The sequence below is a fragment of the Podarcis erhardii genome (genome assembly GCF_964252035.2).
Source record: "Podarcis erhardii genome assembly, chromosome: 16".
Classification (NCBI taxonomy): Eukaryota; Metazoa; Chordata; class Lepidosauria; order Squamata; family Lacertidae; genus Podarcis; species Podarcis erhardii.
In genome coordinates this window covers 27,691,200-27,712,969 of record NC_138514.1, presented here as the reverse complement: position 1 = coordinate 27,712,969, position 21,770 = coordinate 27,691,200, and the positions used below count along the sequence as shown (strand labels likewise).

Below are 21,770 nucleotides of genomic sequence, written 5' to 3'. Positions count from 1 at the left end.
AAGGATGGCTGTGTTTGGATTCACTTATTGTTTTGGAAACTGCAGATTAGGTGGATTCACTTTTAAACATGAAACAAGTCCCTAGACAACCACAATCCTATCCTGACATTCCAACCACTAGACCACATTACATCTATTGCTGGAATTAAACTTTCCCTACAGTCAGAAGGATCAAGTTGGCAAGACACTTTAGACATTGCAGATCCCTTCCTCCGATGAAGCACACACCTCGAAAACCGCATCCAATTAGTCTCCAGCACAATATACTCTCTTTTGATGCCAGCCTCCACTGTCTGCTGCTCTTGCATTAGGGAATTCAAAGTCCCTTTGCAAGATTACATCTTCTGCACTTCAAACTTGAAGAATACTATGGGGAAAATGCGGGAAACCAGAGACCAAGCTCCCGGGAGACAGGTGATGCAGTTTCCAAGGGGAGAGGATGCCTCCTGTCAAATCCTGTTCATTCTGAGAGCGCCAGGAAAAAGGATAGGAGAAGAATGCAAAAGGCCAAATGCGTGTCTGGAGGATACTTCGCAAACTTTAAAGTGAGGTTACAGGGAACCAGACAGAGGGCCTTCTCGGTAGTGGCGCCCACCTTGTGGAACACCCTCCCTTCAGATGTGAAGGAAATAAGCAGCTATCCTATCTTTAAAAGACATCTGAAGGCAGCCCTGTTCAGGGAAGTCTTTAATATATAATGCTGCACTGTTTTTAACATTTGATTGGGAGCCACCCAGAGTGGCTGGGGAAACTCAGCCAGGTGGGTGGGGTATAAATAATAAATTATTATTATTATTAAGCGGTTCAGAAGGGAGCAGGCCAGGTTGCCCACTGGGACCTGCAAGAACAAGGATGGCGAAAGAGAAGGATAAATTCTCTTCAGGGCAGCCAGCAGTGGGAGCAGGTGGAGGCAAAAGCCAGCAGAGCAATAAATGCAAATTTTACATGTATGTAGTAGGCTACTTTCTGTACAGACACACACACAAGCACACATGGTCAATCATCCCTGTCTAGCCCAGACAATGAAGAGGCATTATCAGAGCTCAAGGACATAGTCCAGCCAGGGGAAAATATTTGGCGTGTGAAGCAAGGCCACTGATGTGTGTGGCCTGGGGAGGGTTCTGAGGGCCTAATAAAGAGGATTGAAGGGCCACATTCAGGCTTTGGGCCTGAGCTGCTCTCCGTCCCCTTCCATCATCCCTAGCCACTGGCCAGGCTAGTGGGGCCTGATGGTGTGGGAATTAGACTTTAGTTCCCATTTGGCGGAAGTATGCAGAAGACAGCCCTGGGTCATTTGACCCTACTGTTCTCTTTTCCCTCCTATAAAAGCTACGCAAGTTGCCCTCGTTTAAAGTTTCAGGAACAAATTGCTTAGTGTACTTACAGTTGCAGACTGAACATATACACAACGCAGGTTGTGTATGTTAAGTTGTGGGTGAACATATCAGACGACACAGCGATTCTTCAAACAGCTCTTGTTTATTCACAGGCCAGAACAGAACTGTACTGAAGGGTTCAGCCAGCCTGCTTATATAGAGCTCCACTACAACGCAACAGTAACAACTTTCTGTAACTATCCAATCACTGAACGTCACTTTCAATCCCTTATTTGCATATGTGGACCTGAGTGAAAACTATCTACAGTATCCCCCTGCTGGCCCAGGGTGAGAACTTCAGTACATAACAGTGTACATAGATTAAACAGTGACAGACAACCTAACATTTACAGGCAGACTGGTGCTCTGACTCTGAGGCAGACAGCAGCACAATGCAACACACCTGCTGCTCTCATTTTGACTCACAAGTTGGTTAAGAACTGAACCACAGAGTGCATGGCACCACAGCCCTTCTACAGCCCTTACATATGCATTTTGGATGCTAATATCCCACAGATGGGAGCCAAGCAACAGCTAGAGGAGAGCCAGGGGTTTGCCACCCCCGTTCCACAATGTCTACCACCACGTATCTGCCTTTGGTGTTGAGTGCTTGGAAGTTTTTAAGAAACGTTTGACGTTTTATTATGGTTTTTTATATGTTTTGGAAGCTGCCCAGAGTGGCTGGGGTAACCCAGCCAGATGGGCGGGATATAAATAATAAAGAGATGTTACTACCCATCCTGAGGCTCAGATCCTCAGGTGCAGGGATGCCAGCGGATGGTGCTGAGCAAATCAGCACACACACATACATGGCTGGGCAATTTAGTGCCCAGGAATATATTCTAGGGCAATGACAGCTTTGCCCCACATGCTGAAGACCTGGATTAGACTGTAGATTCTTCCACCAGTGCATCTTTCTGCATCTAGGCTACACGCAAACAGATGGAAGCTTTTTCTCCTGGGTGTCCTTGCCGCCTTGCTCACCTTCCTCTTAATGCCAAGGGAACTCCTACTACCCGCCCAGCCACCCTTTGTTTGCAACCCCCTCAAACTGTTTCAATTCCGCAAGCTTCAGCCAGAGCTCTTTATTCCTCCAGCTCTATAAACAATTATTGTCTCTTGAAAATGTTCTAATCATCTAGAAGCACAAAGAACAAATTCCTCTTGCAAATAAATCACTTTCTGCAAGAGGCTTCGGAATAGGGGGAGGATAGAATGGCCAAAAATATCTTCATTTTGGAAAGAAATATCTGCAGTGCCTCCCACACTGTATTTGCTAAGTTGTGTTACTTAAATCCTGCAAATTTAACGTTTAGTTCTCTGAAGGCATACTGGGAAATCCGGGCTGGGGAGCATCTTCGGCCTTTCACATGAGGCCAAATTTGCATTATTATAACAGCAGAGTTGAAAGTATCTGTGCAATAACGTATTGAATACACACAGATTTTCAAGACCAGTCCCAGAAAATCTGGGATAACCATGGAGCTGATTAGAGCTTAGAAGGAAGTATAGCCAGATAAAATGAAATAGGGGCTCTTTGTACCTTTAGTTAACACCTCTCTTCCAGGCAACTATTAAAGGTACAAAAGCCCCTTTTCCATCAGCTTTGGGTGGCCATTTGTTTTACTTGACAGGGGACTGTTCTCTGTTTGGAGCATGCATCCCCAAACTTGGCCCTCTAGCTGTTTTGGGACTACAACTTGCATCATCCCTAGCTAATAGGACCAGTGGTCAGGGATGATGGGAATTGCAGTCCCAAAACAGCTGGAGGGCTAAGTTTGGGGATGCCTGATTTGAAGGCACCCTGTATTTGAAGGGCTATTCTGTCCAAGTCTAGCTTAAAGATGAAGAAGCATTGAAGCCACTTTTATGCAGATCTCTGTCCTCTTGTTTGGTAGTGTGTAAGGTGTCACCTGACGCATAGGCTTTATAGTCCAGGGCTTAGCCAAAGTGGTGCCCTGCTGCTACAACTCACATGATCTCTGGCCTTGCTGGAGTGGGCTGCTGGAAGTTAGAGGTCCAATGTCAACCCCAGGTCACCACGTTGCCTAATTCTAATGGGAGTGGGGGAGAAATAGCCAAGCTCAGTTTCTGATTGGCTGCGTGCTCTCAAAAAAGGTCATTTCCCCGACAACCATCTGTAAAAATGATGTTTGCTAGCAACAAGTGTTCACACTGTGTGTGTGTGTGTGTATGTGTTTTGCCCAGTGGATGTTAACAATCAAAAGCAGCAAAGCTTCTTTACGTCTCGCAGGACCCAGGTGACTCTGCCGAGATTAGCCGTTACCGCATTTAGTTCTATAAAGGGTTTATCTTAGCCCTGCTAATCAAAGCTGGGTCTGGATGCTCTCCCAGGCAGAACGCCTGAGCGCGATGCAAAGAGAGCCATCAAAATGCTAATTTGCGCTGACTAGGCCTGCCACAATCTCAGCGGTCAAGGCTGCCTTGCGCACAGCTCAATTGAAAGAGATCAAGCTGGCCCAGCTAATTATTCCCGATTGCAAGGAAAGCTACTCCCCGATATCTTTCGGTAATATATACATCTCCTCTGCTTCCAATCCAAAGTTAGGAACATAAGAACCTGCGGGATCAGGCCAATGGCCCATTTACTCCAGCATCATGTTCTCACAGGGGCAAACTAGATGCTCAAGAAGGAACCAAGCATAACAACCCTTTCCCCTCCTGGGGTTTTCCTACAAATGGTATTCAGAAACATTACTGCCTCCAACCATGGAGGCTGAGCATAGTCATCCTGGCTAAAGGTAAAGGTAAAGGGACCCCTGACCATTAGGTCCAGTCGTGGCCGACTCTGGGGTTGCGGCGCTCATCTCGCTTTACTGGCCGAGGGAGCCGGCGTGCAGCTTCCATGTCATGTGGCCAGCATGACTAAGCCGCTTCTGGCCAACCAGAGCAGCACACGGAAACGCCGTTTATCTTCCCGCCGGAGCGGGAACCTATTTATCTACTTGCACTGGCATGCTTTCGAACTGCTAGGTTGGCAGGAGAAGGGACCGAGCAACGGGAGCTCACCCCATCGCAGGGATTCAAACTGCCAACCATCTGATCAGCAAGTCCTAGGCTCTGTGGTTTAACCCACAGCGCCATCTGCGTTCCTGTCATCCTGGCTAGTAGCCACCAATACCCTTCTCCTCAATGTTAGAAATTAGCCAGAAGCCAGGCGCATTTTGCAAGAAGCGTCATTCCACGTGCGACCACGTGGAGATCTCTGAATGCCACGTTGGCGACTGACATCTCCATCTGGCTGGCCTCTCCAGCTCTCTTAAGCAGGCAAGCGGAAGAGCTCTTTTTTTGCATTTATATCCCACCTTTTTCTCCAGGGAGCACATGGCTCACTCCCCTCCTCTCTTAATCCCGACAACGACCCAGTGAGGGAGGTCAAGAGGCTGTGACTGACTCAAAGGTCCCGGAGTGAGCTTCCTGACGGAGTGGGGATTTGAACTCTGCTCCCCCAGGTCCTAGTCCGACACTCTCACCACTACACCACACTGGCTTCCTAGAGTACGTCTGCTATGGAGCAGCTCTATAACTCAAGCAGGTAGATAAATACGGGGAAAGCAAAATGTCACTTGGAGAAGTCATTTGCTTCATTCTGTATTATTTTATGTTTCAATGCGCTGCAAACCACTTTGAGATTTTTTCTTTAAAATATAAAGCGGTACAGAAATTAAATGAATAATGATAATAATAACAATAATAAATACCACTGAAAAAAAAAAAAAGGTGCCTAGATATTCCGTCATTAGGCAGTCATGCTTCTGAGTACCAGTGGCCGGAAAGGACAGGAGACAATGATCTTGTGCTTGAATCTGGCTTCCAGGCTTCCCCACAGGCATCTGAGGCACCACGGTGAGACCGGGATGTTGGACTAGATGGGCCTGATCCACCAAGCTCTTCCTATGCTCCTCCATGTATTTGTCCAATCCTCTTTCAAAGCCAACCCAGTTGGCTGCCATCTTTGCCTCCTGTGGGAGGGAGTTCCACTGTTTAACCAGGTGCTGAGTGAAGATGCCCTATCTTCTAATCAGTCCTGAATCTTCCCACATCCAGCTTCCCACAAATTCCAGTGCTACGAGAGAGAGTGAGAGAGAGAGAGAGAGAGAAAACTTCTCTCTCATCCACTTTCTCCCTCCTCAAAGCTGCCAGCGACAGCATAACTCATGGCAATCTCATTAAAACAACACTTAACAAGGCACTGAAATCCACAGCTTTAAAACTGCATCAATAAAACTTCCTAATAACCAATTTAAAAAATATGCATACAAGAGCACTCCGCTGAGCTACCACGCTGTCCTAAGCGTTCACTATGCATCTTTTAAATCAACCTCTCTCCAAACAATGAGGGCCACCAACCTGCCTGGCTTTCGAAGAGGAAGGGAAAAATTCATTGTGAAGAGGGCTGTCAACTAGGCACGATGATTCTTCCTCTGCCTCCACAGTTGGAGGCAACAGTGCTTCCTAATATCACTTCCTGGAAACTGCAGGAAGAGCGAGTGCCCTTGTGCTCAGATCCTGCACGTAGATTTCTCACAGGCTCTTAAGATCTTATGCCCCTCTCTCCCTGTTGTCCAAAGGGCTTCCGAAGTTTGCCGACATCCCATTAGCTTGTCACTGCTCCATTATTATTTTTAATTGGAATTTCCTTTTAGGAACAATTCCCAGGGCTGCTTCCCACCCCATTAAGTGGGGTGGGGCTTTGTGTTTTAAAACAGGATCCACTTTGGAAATGGCCCAGTGGTCAGCAGAAAGAGCAAAAGGTCAGAAATGGAAATCCCAGGGATGGGAGGCCTCTTCGTGCTGTTGTGTTGTTGTTTTTAGAGAACACTTTCTCACAAAGTGTACTTAAAAAAAAAAAAAAGATCCCAGAAATACAGAATCATCATTAGATGTGAAGGCAAGGATCTGCTGTCCGGTTAGAATTCCGGCATCCAAACCACCCTGAATCCATCACCATCCCGAAGTTTACGCAACCTAAACATTTGGATCTGTCCAAGGCTGGGATATCCATCAGGGGAAAATAAGTACAGTGTTTAGAGACTACAAAATTCCCAAGGGCCGACAAAAAAAAAAAGTTTGGCACTTACAAAACGACCACCATTCAATTCCGGCAAATTATTGTTTAACTTAGCAGACTTTACTCAAGAAACAAGGTATATAGTAAGTCTTAAGTAAACTAAACATTAACTTGGTGGGTGTTTTTGTTAACAAGATCAAAGATTACATCTTCAAATTTATTTTTCACAAAAAAAACCCCTCATTCTCAGTTGAGAGCAATGCAAAGGAAGGCAGTCGTTTACATAGATTAGCACAGGAAGACTGACCTGAAACTATTTTTGATTCCCAAACTGACCAAATGTTTTCTCTGCAAGGTCAAAGGAAAATGGAAAAGCCTCCCCATTGTCTTTTCCTTCACAAATCCTGTCTTAAGGACACAATTAAGATATGAATAGTGTGTGAGCCTGTGACCTGGCTCAGGAACTAGGTATTTATCATTACAAAAGACTGCCCAGGCTCCCCAGGGTATCCAATCAAGTAAGCATTAACAGGTAACCTGCCAGACAGGAGATAAACAACGCACTCAGATTTCTGCTGTAGACCGCCCTTTCTGTGATGTAGGTATGATGTATTGGGGGGGTGTCTTGAGTTACACCCCTTCTGTGATGTATGTATGATGTTTCTGGGGGTGGTATTGGGCTCCAGGGCGGGCAATTTCAAATGTATAAGGGCAGGCACACCTTTGTTTGGGTTCCTCCTCCTTTCCTGCACGTGAGGGGAGCACCCTGTTGCAACAGATCAATAAAGATCAGGCTTACTAGCTGCTTTGCTTCTCAATATTCTCTGGTTGGCCTCTGTTATTTTCTCCTAGAGCTGGACCATAAAGAAGGCTGATCACCGAAGAATTGATGCTTTTCAATTATGGTGCTGGAGGAGACTCTTGAGAGTCCCATGGACTGCAAGAAGATCAAACCGATCCATTCTTAAGGAAATCAGCCCTGAATGCTCACTGGAAGGACAGATCCTGAAGCTAAGACTCCAATACTTTGGCCACCTCATGAGAAGAGAAGATCCCTGGAAAAGACCCTGGAAAGATGGAGGGCACAAGGAGAAGGGGACGACAGAGGACGAGATGGTGGGACAGTGTTCTCGAAGCTACCAGCATGAGTTTGACCAAACTGCGGGAGGCCATGGAAGACAGGAGTGCCTGGTGTGCTCTGGTCCATGGGGTCACGAAGAGTCGGACACAACTAAACGACTAAACAACAACAACCACCAATAGGGAACCTACGTAAGGAGGCTCTTAGACACCCCATAAGGGAACAAGGGCAGATTTTGTTTACAACACCAATGGCCCATTTAGACCAGCGTCCTCTTCTGACATTGGCTAACCAGATGCCTGTGGGAAAACCACAAGCACAATCTGAGCACAAGAGCCCTCTCCCCTCCTGTGGTTTCCAGCAACTGGCTGTCAGAAGCATGGCTGCCTCAAATTGCGGAGGCAGAGCAGAGCCATCACAGCTAGGAGCCTTCCCTATCCCCCTTGAATTTGTCCAATCTTCATTTAAAGCCATCCAAGGGGAAGAAGCCGTCACAGCCTCTTGTGGGAGAGAGTTCCACAGTCTCTCGCTGCCTACAAGCTGGAGTGCATGCAACCACCGTTAGAGAACAGGCAGGTGTATTTCTGGGGGCAGGGGAATTCTATAGTTACAAACGGTCCTGATTTGCATCGCTACATGATGGACGGTGCCCTCTGGTTCGAAGAATTGGTGCATCAAAAATTTAGGCTTTCGCTGGTGTGGGCTGGATGGGAGGGGGAGCCTAAATGCAGATTCCCACCCACTCACCCCTCCATGCATGCTGGTAGCATCAATCCAGACGAATGCCAGGTTGCCAACATGCAAACATTTCGCAGATTTTGCAGCGGAGCCAAATCTAGTAGGTTGTTGTTTTGTTAGCTCACGGACTTTACAGCAACAGTGAAATTAAAGCAGATAGCTTGAGGAGCGGGGGTGGGGTGGGGGTGGGCGCATGAGTATGCATTATCTCCATGTACACACCAGCCGATTTTTAAAAAATGTGCAAACATGAGCTCTCTTCCTGGAAGCTGGTTTCTCAAAACAATCTAAACACGGCAAAGAGGGACCTGCTTGCCAAAAATCCACTCGGAATAATTAAACGGGAATAAGGCCCTTTCCCTTGCTCCCTCCCTCCCCCCCCCACTCCCCATCTGCTTGCGGCGAAACCATAAATCAAAAAAAGGAAGGAAAAATTGCAATTGGATTCTCATTACAAAAGGCTCGCCACAGATGATGGACCTACGGTAGCCTCAGACGTGCGCAAGATGTGATTTATGACTCAGCAACAAAGTGGGGGGGGGTGCCACATAGGAGAAAGACTTTGAAACAGAAAACCAAGGTAGAATCATACAACCATAAAATTGTAGAGTTGGAAGGGACCACGAGGGTCATCTAGTCCAACCCCCTGCAAGGCAGGAATACTTTTGCCCAACGTAGGGCTCGAATCCATAACCCTGAGATTCCCATGCTCTACCGACTAAACTATCCCACAATAGTGCTGTAGTATTATTATTATTATTATTATTATTATTATTATTATTATTATGCTCCAGATCATGCCCACCAGAAGGAAACTTCTTTTCCCTTTTAATTGCCTTCTTCCCACCCACACTCTCCACACCTTTTTGAACAGGATGATATTTTGAGGATAAAGGTAAAGGTAAAGGTACCCCTGACCGTTAGGTCCAGTCATGGACGACTCTGGGGTTATGGAGCTCATCTCACTTTATTGGCCGAGGGAGATGGCGTACAGCTTCCGGGTCATGTGGCCAGCATGACTAAGCTGCTTCTGGCGAACCAGAGCAGCACACAGAAACGCCGTTTACCTTCCCGGCTGAGCGGTACCTATTTATCTACTTGCACTCGACGTGCTTTCGAACTGCTAGGTTGGCAGGAGCAGGGACCGAGCAATGGGAGCTCACCCCCTCACGGGGATTCGAACCACCGACCTTCTGATCAGCAAGTCCTAGGCTCTGTGGTTTAACCCACAGCACCACCCACGTCCCATTTTGAGGATGCAGGCAAGCAATTTCTTATCCTCTGGCCTTCAAACATGGGTTTTGTACAAGCACACTCAACCCTAAAATAAACCGTACAATTTCCTTCTTCATATTTTTTTTAAAAGCCATTTCCAAAGAAAATGGACCCATTAGTTTGCGTGCTTGGGAAAATTAGCGTGCAGCTGAGAGTATTCTTTGGCAACAAGAAACGAGGGAGGGAAAATGCTCGTTTCAAAGTTCTCCCCTTGCGGTCGCATGCTTTTCTCGCAAACTATAACTCCTGGTTGTGCAGATGGAAAATTATTCCCTGCACTGGCAAATTATAACTTGTTGAGATTAAGCTCAGGGTTCCCTAAAGATGCTGTTGAAAGCTTTACATTTCCTTATGGTGCTCACATATGTTTAAAACTATTTCTATTGATTAGGGGCACTCCTTATTTGGGGGGCACCTGCCCGTTGCAGCTCAATGCCCTTGTTTTGTGGTTGAAACGTAGAATCAAAGAATTAGCTCAGTAGGTTAGAACATGGTGCTCATCATGAGAAAGTTGCAGGTTCAATCTTCGTATGAGACAGCTGCATATTCCTGCATTGCAGGGGGTTGGACGAGATTCTCCTCAGGACAGCGTTCAAAATTTGCCAGGGACCAGGCGCATTTTGAACATGGCACGGGTGGCGCTGTGGGTTAAACCACAGAGCCTAGGACTTGCCGATCAGAAGGTCGGCGGTTCGAATCCCCGCGACGGGGTAAGCTCCCATTGCTCGGTCCCTTCTCCTGCCAACCTAGCAGTTCAAAAGCACGTCAAAGTGCAAGTAGATAAATAGGTACCGCTCCGGCGGGAAGGTAAATGGCATTTCCATACGCTGCTCTGGTTCGCCAGAAGTGGCTTAGTCATGCTGGCCACATGACCTGGAAGCTGTACGCCGGCTCCCTCGGCCAATAAAGCGAGATGAATGCTGCAACCCCAGAGTCGGCCACGACTGGACCTAATGGTCAGGAGTCCTTTACCTATCGGCCACTTGCGGCCAAGTGAAGATGCCCAGGCACCAGGATGGCGTCTGATGTCTCCACCATCTGGAGATGCATGTCTGGGGGTCACTGGCTCGGGTTACAGGCGCTTCGGGTTGCGCATCGCACCGAACCCGGAAGTACAGGAACGGGTTACTTCTGGGCTTCGGCACTTTGCGCAAGCGCAGAAGCACCAAATCATGACCCATGTGTGTGCAGATGTGCGGGGCGTGGGTTGCGAACGCTGCGGGTTGCCTCCCGCACGGTTCACATTCGCAACCTGAGTGTCCACTGTATTGGTAAATATGACTTTCAAGCTGTCTGGCCCCAAAACTGCAACTAGGCATTCTGTTTCGGCAGCTGTAACCCTGGTTTAAGGAGCCATTGGGCGCCTAGCTTGTACATCTGTGTTTGTAACACTGCCTCAGTGAATTCTATGAATTGTAGAGTTGGAAGGAACCCTAAGAGTCATCTAGTCCAGCCCCCTGCAATGCAGTAACTCCAGCTAAAGCATCCATGACAGATGGCCGTCCGACCTCTGGTTAAAAACCTCCAGTAAAGGAGAGGCACCACCTTCCCAGGTAGTCTATTCCATTGTCAAAAAGCTCTTACCTCAGAAAGTTCTTCCTGGTGTTTAGTCAGAATATCCTTTACTGTCAGTTGAATCCACTGGTTTGGGTCCTACCCTCCAGAGCAGCAAAAAACCCAAGCTTGCTTCATCTTCCATGGGTGGGTAAAAGGAAGAGAGCGACAGATAATGGGTGTCTCACATACCTTTTGCTTTGGCTCCAACCACTGCCATCCGCATGTGGCCCCTGACCGCCTTCTCCTAAGAAAGTGAGCCCTCAATCCTGAAAAGCCTGCCCACTCCTGATCCCGGTATTCTAAGACAGGGCCTTTTCAGTGGTAGCACCCCATTTTTGGAACTTCCTCTCCAGAGAGGTCCTTTTGGTGTCAACATCATTATCTTTTCTTAGCACCATATGAAGAATGTTTCCATTAACTTTTGTTCAGGCCTGCGAGGTATTCTGATCCTGTTTTAACTTCCCGGAGCTGCTCTTTAACGGTTGTAAGAGCAGCTCTGTTCCGCATCCATGCCTAACTTAGCAAGTCCATTACTCTTAATGGGTCTACTCTGAGTGAAATTTAGTCGCATTCCACCCATTGCAAGCATGTCAGTAAAATATTCAAGGCAGGCCAGACAGAAATCCAATTAGCAAAACTTCTCCCTCAATTTTCCGCTCAGAGGGGCAGCGGGGAAACATCTCTCTTCCTGATATGCTTCTGAAAGATCCATTTGCAGTGCTAACAGGAGGTCAGCTGTGTTGCAGTCGGAAGCCGATGGTAATATGCAGCCAAGCCAGGAGCGAGAAGGCCAGCCAGGCCGCAGCAGAGACATCTCTCCTTGTCTGGTTAGCACATTAGGAAACTGCACCAGGTAGATGAAGGCCATTTGTCATCTTGTAGGCTCCTCACGCCTGGCCAGGTGCATGCCGAACGGATGCACTCCGGTTTATGAAGAGGACATGAGGAAGAGGAGACCTCTCTTAAAAACACTCAGCAGCTACTTGAATTTGCTTTCACTAGAGGTATTATTTTCTTGACAGTTTTGTATAAGGGGCAACCAGTTTCCCACAATTCTGGACTTCTCTCTTCCATAGACTCTCCCAGCTCACCAAGCCCTGTTACTGTCTGAGTTTCTGACACCACCTCACCCCTGTCCTCTCCCTCTGACCACTCGTCATCGTCCCACTACCAATCGTCATCGTCCCACTACCAATCTCCGGGCTCTCAGCCTCCTTCCCCAGCTGGTTCCTCCCCACCATTTCTCTGTGTCCAATCAGTCCGTGACAGATTGGCAGCAGTTTTCTGATGTTTCAGAAAGGAGCCTTTCCTAGCCTAATCTGGACTTGCCAGGAGTTGAAACTTCTGCATGCAAAAACAGAGTTCCCTTGGGAAAGGGACTTGATTGTCAATCCATTCTGGGAACCGTTCCCCTGGAAGAGGAATACAGTGGACACTCGGGTTGCGAACATGATCCATGTGGGATGCATGTTCGTAACCCGCAGCGTTTGCAACCTGCAGCGGCGCGTCTGCACATGCACAGTTGCGATTCAGTGCTTCTGCGCATGCGCAAGACACAATTTAGCACTTCTGCGCATGCGTGACCGCCGAAACCCGGAAGTAACCCGTTCCAATACTTCCGGGTTTTGGCAGTTTGTAACCCAAAAAATGGGACGCGGGTGGAGCTGTGGGTTAAACCACAGAGCCTAGGACTTGCTGATCAGAAGGTCGGTGGTTCGAATCCCCGCGACGGGGTGAGCTCCCGTTGCTCAGTCCCTGCTCCTGCCAACCTAGCAGTTTGAAAGCACGTCAAAGTGCAAATAGATAAATAGGTACCGCTCCGGCAGGAAGGTAAACGGCGTTTCCGTGCGCTGCTCTGGTTCGCCAGAAGCGGCTTAGTCATGCTGGCCACAAGACCTGGAAGCTGTACGCCGGCTTCCTCGGCCAATAAAGCGAGATGAGCACCGCAACCCCAGAGTCAGCCACAACTGGACCTAATGGTCAGGGGTACCTTTACCTTTACCTAACCCAAAAAAAGCAGCCTGAAGTGTCTGTAACCCGAGGTATGACTGTACAGGTCTCCCCACAACTTTCAGCACCCTTAAGAAACAACAGCTCCCAAGATTCTTTGAGGGAAGCCATGACAGTTTAGAGCAGGGGTTGTCAACCTGGTCCCTACCGCCCACTAGTGGGCATGTCAGGATTCTTGGTGGGCGGTAGGGGGGTTCTACGGCACAAGCTGAATTCTCCTTCCATCGAGCACTGGTGGGCGGTAAGGAAATTTTACCATCAAGAAAGATGCATTAGTGGGCGGTAGGTAAAAAAAGGTTGACTAGCCCTGGTTTAGAGTGATATCATCGTGCTTTAAATGCACGGCGTGCAGATGTGGCCGAAGTCCGTCCCTGCAAAATCCCAAGCAAACAGGAAGAGAAATCCAATTAGGGATAGAGGAGAAATAAAAAATAACAAATAAATGAGAGAAACCAAAACGGAGAGAGATTTGCCCATCCTTAAATCTAACACATGCCGTGTGCAGGATTTATTTCTTCCAATTTTAGCTTCATCTGATGGCTGCTTCTTTTGATGTTCCAGAACAACTCATCGGAACACAGAGACAATTTACTTCATGTTCTGAATGAGCGAGAGATATTATACCATTTCCCACTTTCACGCCCCAGCCAGAAAGCCTGTTGTTGTTGTTTTTAATGCCAATTCCCCATTCCACATACACACACACACACACACAACAAAAAACTGGGAGATGCAGCTGGAAAACCGCCAAAGCTCCCTGACACCTCCTCAGCATGTGAAAACCCACTGTAGAATTCATCCTGCACACAGGCCTTCTGCACCAGGATGGCTACAGGAGAGAGGGCCAATACCTTTGTCCCTGAGACAATGGAGACATCGCAAGGAGCCCAGTCACCTCTCCAGACTTTACAAGGCCAAGAGCTTTGCACCTTTTACCTCAGTCACAGAAGGGACTCCCAGCAAAGTGGAGAGTTCTCTCAGGCGTCATGGGAGCTGTCATCCAACAGCATCACAAAGACACCATCTTGGCTACTCCCGAATCAGAGAATCGGCGTGGTCCGCAGTCTTCACAAATCAGGCACCCGCCTTGTGTTGCTGGATTCCAACTCTCACCGGTCACTCACAGCCAGAAATGAACCTTTGGGCATCCAGCTTCTCAGTTCTAGCATTACAACAGTGGGAGAAAAACTCTCCTCTCTCTACTTTATCCACACAGTGCAAAGTGTTTTATTACAAAATGAAGCTCACGACTTTGGACCAACAGCTCTCTCTTTCTCAGCTGAACCTACCTCACAGGGCTGTTGCGATTAAAAAACGGGAAGAACAGAACCATGCTACCTTGAGGCTGGAAATAAATATATAAGAAACAGAGGTTTTCCATACTGTGTGGTCTGTGGCCAACCGGTGGTTTGCACCCTCGTTTCAGTCAGCCTGTAAAAAGTTTGCAGAGAAATCAAGGATATCTTAATTTGATCTTCTCTTTCTATTTTATTTTTTTGCCAGTGGAGACAGAGGTCATTTTGACCAGAGCTGGATTACCGAACAGACTAGCAAGGTTCTGGCCCAGTGCCTACAGTTTTCAGAAACACAGAACGGGGCCATTTCCCCCTTTAAAATGTATCTGTTAAAAATGTTGTTTTCTGCAGCCTGGTCTAGGGCCTGTGATTTCATAATTCAGTGCTGCTTTGAGGGAGATGTCAGTGATAAAGGCACAAGGAAAACGAAAAAGTCCACTAAGTGTTTCTCAAAGATCCTCAGCAACAGAAATAGAAGTTTTAGAATGACAGGTCTAGAGAGAGAATCGCCAGTGAGGCTGCCTGCTAGATGAGTCACTGGTCTGAGCTTGCCTGTTTCCAAACCCAGAGGCACACCCAGAACAGTGACTCATTCAAGAGCACCAGGGTGAGCTTCTCAGCTAGTTCATCCATGCACCAGAGGCAAACAACACTTCTTTAAAAATTGGAAAAACAGGGCTGTCCGAAGAGGGAAAGGGCGATCCAAATGTTCAATGGGGTAGATAGAAGATCGACTCTCCTACAAGGAAAGGCGGCAGTGTTTGGGATTTCAAAGGTGACATGATAGAAGTTTATAAAATCATGTGCAGCATGGATAAAGTGAATAGAGAAAAGTTTTTCTCCCTTCTCTTATAACACCAGAACTTGTGGACATTTCAATGATAGAAGATTCAGGACAGGTTAGATTGAAAAAAAAAAAAGGACTTCTTCACACAGCACAGAGTTAAACTATGGAACTCCCTGTCACAGGAGGCAGTGGCAGCTTCAAACCCTGATGGTTTTTAAAAGAGGACTGGACAAATTCATGGAGGGGAAGGCTATTATTGATGGCTACATGGCAGGCAGCAATGCTTCTGAATACTCGTTGCTTGGAACCACAGGAGTTCTGTGTTCGAGTCCTGCTTTCAGGTTTCTCACAGGGCATCTGGTTGGCCAATGAGGATGCTGGACAAGGTGGGCCACTGGCCTGATCCACCAGGCCTTTCTTATCTTCTTAAGGGAAAGTGCTTTCCCTTTCTGCAGGGATAAACAGAAGCATTTTTGTGGCCACCACAAGTTTGGGTAAGCCGGGTGTTAGGTAAGCCACAAGCTCTTGCACCAGATGGCAGAAACCACAATGAAATAAGTAGTGTTAAACCCCACAGAAGACAGCGGGGAATATCATGAGGCCTTTCCTGGTTCTTAAGCACTGAACAATTAAAATAATAATAATACAGTGGTACCTCGGGTTACATACGCTTCAGGTTACATTCAGGTTACAGACTCTGCTAACCCAGAAATAGTGCTTCAGGTTAAGAACTTTGCTTCAGGATAAGAACAGAAATCGTGCTCCGGCGGCGCGGCAGCAGCAGGAGACCCCATTAGCTAAAGTGGTGCTTCAGGTTAAGAACCGTTTCAGGTTAAGAACAGACCTCCGGAATGAATTAAGTACTTAACCTGAGATACCACTGTATATGAAACGGGGATGAGGAAGGAGGTATTTATTTGCGACTTGCCATCAAGCCCCACACTCCTGTTTTTTGTTCTGCTAACCTGGATAAACCAGTTTATGGAGGAAACAGGGAGCAGGTGGAAAACTCAGGAGCCTTGCCAATTCAGCATTCAAAAACAAAAGCACATACCATCTCAGGAGAGCTGAAAAGCTACAACAGTTAAAAAAATAAAAATAATGAAGGACACCTACGACGACGAGCCCCCGATCCATTCTGGAATACAGGGGAAGCATAAAAAATAGAAGGCCTTCTTTGAAGTTTCACACACAAACGCAAGACTCGAGGCAGCTAGGAGTTATCATTACCTCTTTGGTACATACACATCTAAAGGAGACCTTAGGATCATCTCCAGAAGGTGCTGTCTAGAGAAGGGGGAATGTGGAAGAGGGGAGAATGAAGACAGAGAAGATTTCCCCAACCCAAAAACCACCCAAAACAAAACCATCTGCAAGCTGGAGGAGATGCGTGAAGGAGGAGACTGAGCAAAAGGGTCTCTCCGACACATGGCTGCCCACCCAGGTTTGCAGCCCAAAGGACCCCCAAAGTGTGGTGGTCTCAGTAAGGCACCTTTTTAACTTCCAGAAACCAGAGGAGCAGGTTAGGGGGCTTGTGAAACCTTAGTGCGAGGATGGCCAAACCCTGGTTTTTCTGCCATTCTCTCTGCCCCCACCCAAGATGAATCCACCAATTTTGGATTGGCAGCAAGGAAGAAAGATAGAAGTTGAAGCAGGCCCAGCACTGTAGCAGGCAAATGGGAATGCAAGTTGCTCTTTCTCCCCCATCGTCAAACTGAGGCTCCTGTTCAAGGAGCAATATCCCAGTTGCGGACGGTCCTTTGCGGCTAATGGGCCACTGCTGAATAATCCCTGTCTGCCCCCAGCCATTCCTCACTCTTGCCTACAACCAACCCGGATGACGCCCTGCCTGTCAGCTTCCTCCTCCTTAGAATCACTGAATAGCAGAGCTATTGGACGGGGCCTCCAAGGGCCATCCAGTCCAACCCCCTGCAATGCAGAAAACAGCAGCTAAATAATCCCTGACAGACAGTCTGTCCAACCTATGCTTAAACACCTCCAATGCTGTCCCTTGTAGAACTCAGCAGAGGCAAGGAGGAGGGTAAAACTGGAGTTAGCTAGCTTTGCCTATCGTTGGCTTGGGCGCCCCCTACTGTAGGGCTCCCTGATTTTCGCCCTACCAGCCATCACTGCAACAACACACACGCCCCCCCCCCCCTACTTAGCTGATCAATATGGATCCGAAGACTGGGGGAGGGGGGGAGGGTTGCCTGTATAGCGACAGCAAATACTTAGTGGTTCATCCTAAAGTGGTATTTTCCACTGTCTCCAAAAAAGGGGGAAACAGAACAAGCTTTTTTTAAAAAAAAGAAGAGAGAGACACTCTTGATAGAAAACCTGGAGAGTCAAGACTGACAATTAACCAAGTTGACAGCTCAGCAGGGCTTAACTAGTGCCAGGGCTTTAATTATTGTTTATTGCAATCGTTATCTCACGCCACCTCATTCTGGACTGTTCCGTTCCGCAAACTGCAATGTGATTATTATTTTTTTAACGAAGAGAGAGGTACTTAAATGAAAAGTCATCATCACTACCATCACCTATCCACCAAGGGTCACAGATTAGACTGGCCAAATAAAGGTAGCCATGTTAGCTCATTACAGCAAATACACACAGGTGTGTCTTGAGGCCCCTTGAGGCACGGGTGGGGAGACTAGGTTTTTGAGGGACTTCCGCCATCCCTATTTGGCCACATTGCAAGTCCAGCAACATTTGGAGGGCTACAGGTTCCCTAACAAAGATTTCAAAGACTTAAAGAGAGATTTAGCAACGCAATCTTAAGCCTGCCTGTTTGGATGTCCCATCGAGTTCAATAGGATTTACTCCCAAATAAGTGGCTATAGGAAGGCAGCCTTATTATAAGATCATGGAATCAGAGTTGGAAGGGATCCAAGGGTCATCGAATCCAGCCCCCTGCAATGCAGGAATCAGTCTCCTGTCCTGTAGCTTCCAGCAATGTGCCATTGCATTGTGAGATTGCATGGACCACAGAATTCCTTTTCCAGAAGCTGACTCTACCGCTTATGCCACAGTTCATTTCTCTGACCCTTAAGGTGCCCCAAGGACACTCTCCCTTCCAAACTCTTTACTGGAGTCCCATCTCTAGCTCCACCTGTCTTTTAACAACTGAGGGTGGTATCTGACGAGGAGTTTTGGAAAATAAAAACTCAGCAAGCTGCTCAAGGCAGAGTCAGTTCATTGATTCACCCAGCTCAAGATTGTCTAATATTCCTAGAGATAGCTCAGTTGGTAAAGCATGAGACTCTTAACCTCAGTGTCCTGGGTTCGAATCCCACATTGGGCAAAAGATTCCTGCAGTGCAGGGGGCTGGACTAGATGACCCACCTGGCCCCTTCCAACTGTACAGTTCTATGATTCTACAGTGCCTGGCAGCAGCTCTGCAAGGTTTTTCAGGAGGTGCCACTAGGGATTGAACCTGGTAACTTCTGTGTGTACAGCAGATGTTCTGCAGCTGAGCTGTGGTCTTTCGCTTAAAAGCAAAGCAAGATCCTAGTCCTCATTGTTCTGAATAAAAGGGCTGATTTAAAGAGTAGCACAGGAAGCTGCCTTGTGCTGACCGCTGTCGATGCTGACCAAAAACAGCTCTGCAAGGTTTCAGACAAGGGACATACTCAGCCCTATCTGAAGTTGCCGGGGACTGAACCCAGGAACTTCTGCATGCAAGGCAGGTGCTCTACTACGGAACTAAAGCCTTTCCCTTCTTCAGAGCTGGAAGACAGGAACTCTAAGACTGCCCTCCTCCCAAAAAATAAAGATGTGCCATGCCCTTTTCTCTCTGTCCCTTCCTACACCTGAATGTGGGAAAGCTGGGGGGCCCAACAGCTCTGTAGGCAGAGCATGAGACTCATAATGTCAGGGTTGTGGGTTCGAAACCCATTTGGTGCAAAAGGATTCCTGCCTTGCAGGGGGTTGGACTAGATGACCCTGGTGGTCCTTCCAACTCTACAATTCTATGATACTACAGTACAAGGCTAAGTCCCATAACCCCTGCCATGCTGGCTACAGCTCAGTACACCTGCCATGCATGCAGAAGTTCCCAGGTTCAATCCCTGCCATCTCTTAGTGGGGATGGGAACGTCCCCTGCCTGAAACCCCAGAAAGCAGCTGATAAATGTGTAGACAGTACTGAGCCAGATGGGCCCCTGTGGGCTCAGGATAAGGCAGCTTGCTATGTTATTATTTAAAGCTGCCCTGTGCTTAGAATCATGAGGACCGGAACCTCGCTCTGTTTTTAAGGGAAGAGCCATAGCTCAGGGGCATGCTCTGCATGCAGAAATCCCCAATGGCACCTCCAGAACAGGCTGGGAACATCCCCTGCCAGAAACCCTACAGGGCTGCTGCCAGTCAGAGTAGGCCAAGGGAAGCCCACAGGGTGTCCCCTAGATGCTAGTGCCATCTCTAACCATTGGTCATGCTAGCCCGGCCTGATGGAGCTGCAGTGATCTGGAGGGCCACAGGTTTCCAGCCCTGGCTTAGAGAGAGATGCGATTCCGGAGCAAAGACTTGAGCGATGCCCTTGAATCTCTCACGTTCGGAAATTCATTCAGTAGTGACACCTTTTCTCCTCCTCCTCCGACCCCCAAACGCTGGGGGTTCAAGCCTACCTAGGAGAACTGTCCAGATAAATTATTTTGCTCCATCTCCCAATCTTAGCCTTGTGTGTGGCCGAAAGCACCACTTCAGTTGGTGGCGACACTCCACACATGCTCAGAAGGCACTATGCTCTTCTTTCACACTTCCAAAGCCCTGTGCCGCAAAACCTCATTTGTTGTTTTTTTTTGGGGGGGGGGTTGCATCTCCTCACCTCCAAAGACATAAGCCACACGTTACACACAATGGACCTTTCAAAAGGTTGAAGAGCACACTCAAAATCCGTCGCTCCGCAGTAGGAACCCAAAGAGGTCGAGAGAGAGAAGACCCCCATTCATCTTCCCCTTTTGCTTGGGAAACACGCACCCCTCCGCCCGTCTCCTCATCTTGTCTGGTCAAAACTCGCATTCTGCTTGCAGATGAGGGAGGTTGGGGGCGGCCCTCCGCACATGTTCAGAGGCACCCTTCCTCCGCTCGAAGCCCTGCGCTGCCAAACCCATCTGGTTCGGGGGTGTCAACCAGCTGTCACCCCTCACCGCCCCACAGACGTGACGCGACCCACACACGAGACACAATGGCCCTTTTGGAAAGGGGGGGGCGTGCGGAGGAAAAGGACCCTTTGCACCGCCCAAAGCCACGGGCTCCCAGAGAGGTGCCAATTCATCATTTCCCCCACCGATATCAAACCCCCTCCAGCTGTTGCACGGATCTGGAGAAAGAGAAAATGCAAAGGCGCTAACTTCTCCAGCTGGATCTCTCTCTCCTTGAGATGCACCCGCTCACCTGCTCAGGCTCCTTCCCAAGGAGGCGGCTCCCTTCCAGCCGATTCCCCTCCGGCTTCTGCTCGCTCGCAATTCCAGCGCGGAGCCCCGAAACAAAGTAATCCGGCCAGCCTCCAATCCGCAGCCCCGTAGCAAGCCCGGCGCCGCGCTGCGCGGACGCTGCTTCTTCCTCCTCCGCCTGCTCGCGGGTTGGCTTTGTGACAGGCGGCGCGATTGGCAGGCGGCCCCCTCGGCTCCTCATTGGCCCGTATAATTGGCTGGTCCGAGGCGCGCCTCGCCATTGGCCGACGGAGCGAGCTTAATTCTCGATCGGCTGCCCGGCGTTCTGTAGGAAAGAAGGTTGCTGCTGCTGCCTGACCGGGATTGCAAGCTAGGTGGGGTTGGATTACCCCCCCCCCAATTTTTTTTTATTGGTTTTCACAAAATTATAAACAAACAAAAAACACATAAAACAAACAAACATAAATCATAACCTTATTAAAAATTACACTTATTAACATTGTTAAGTGACTTCCTCGCTTCCCCTTGGTTGAATTTCAATGCATATCCTTTCAACGGTTTTTCAAATCACGGTTCTTATGAAGTTTAACTTGAACATTAACATCCTTAGATCTTTTCATTTTGAAATTAAACATATTAATTCATCACTTAACTTATATAAAATCCTAAACCGATTAACTATCAGCAAGCTGTTTCCAATTAATTTAACTTGACATATTTAACTAAATAATCATTAAATTTAGTCCATTCTTCCTCCTTCTGGTTGCGGACTCTTCCAGTTAGGTTGGCTAGCTCCGAAAAATCCATCATCTGGGTTTGGATATTTATTATTATTATTATTATTTGGCTTTTGTTTTGCTGCTGTGCAATGAAGGCTGTGCATTTCATCCCAGTGGTGTGCTGGTCAGTTCTGCAGTGCATGCGCCAGTTATTGATTCCGCTCGTTTTTAAGCAAAATGGTTGGAGGGACATCTGTCATGAACGCTTTAGATGAGATTCCTGCATTGCAGGGGGTTGGACTAGATGACCCTCAGGGTCCCTTCCAACTCTACAATTTCATGATTCTCTCTGTTGCGTTTATATCCTGCCTTATCCTTCAAGGAGCTCAAGGCGGCGTTTTCTCCACATTTCTACATAAATTTGCAACCACAACAAAATAAAACTTCCCCCTCTTCCCCTCTGACGGGTCCCTGTGAAGAGGGCTGGATTGTTAAACCGCTCTAACA

The 21,770-nt window shown here is 47.9% G+C and overlaps 1 protein-coding gene across 2 annotated transcripts in view; it reads right to left on the bottom strand.

Annotated features, from left to right (window-relative positions):
- Positions 1-20,716, bottom strand: part of CAMKK1 (calcium/calmodulin dependent protein kinase kinase 1) — a 79,826-nt gene extending 59,110 nt beyond the window's left edge. Inside the window, exon 1 of one of the 2 annotated variants that reach the window (XM_081843533.1) lies at positions 20,546-20,716. The gene's annotated coding sequence lies outside the window, so the exon portion shown is untranslated. Of the gene's footprint in view, positions 1-20,502; positions 20,524-20,545 lie in introns of those variants that run through there. The other variant, XM_081843534.1, reaches the window with a different exon arrangement.
- Between the last annotated feature and the right edge of the window lie 1,054 nt (positions 20,717-21,770).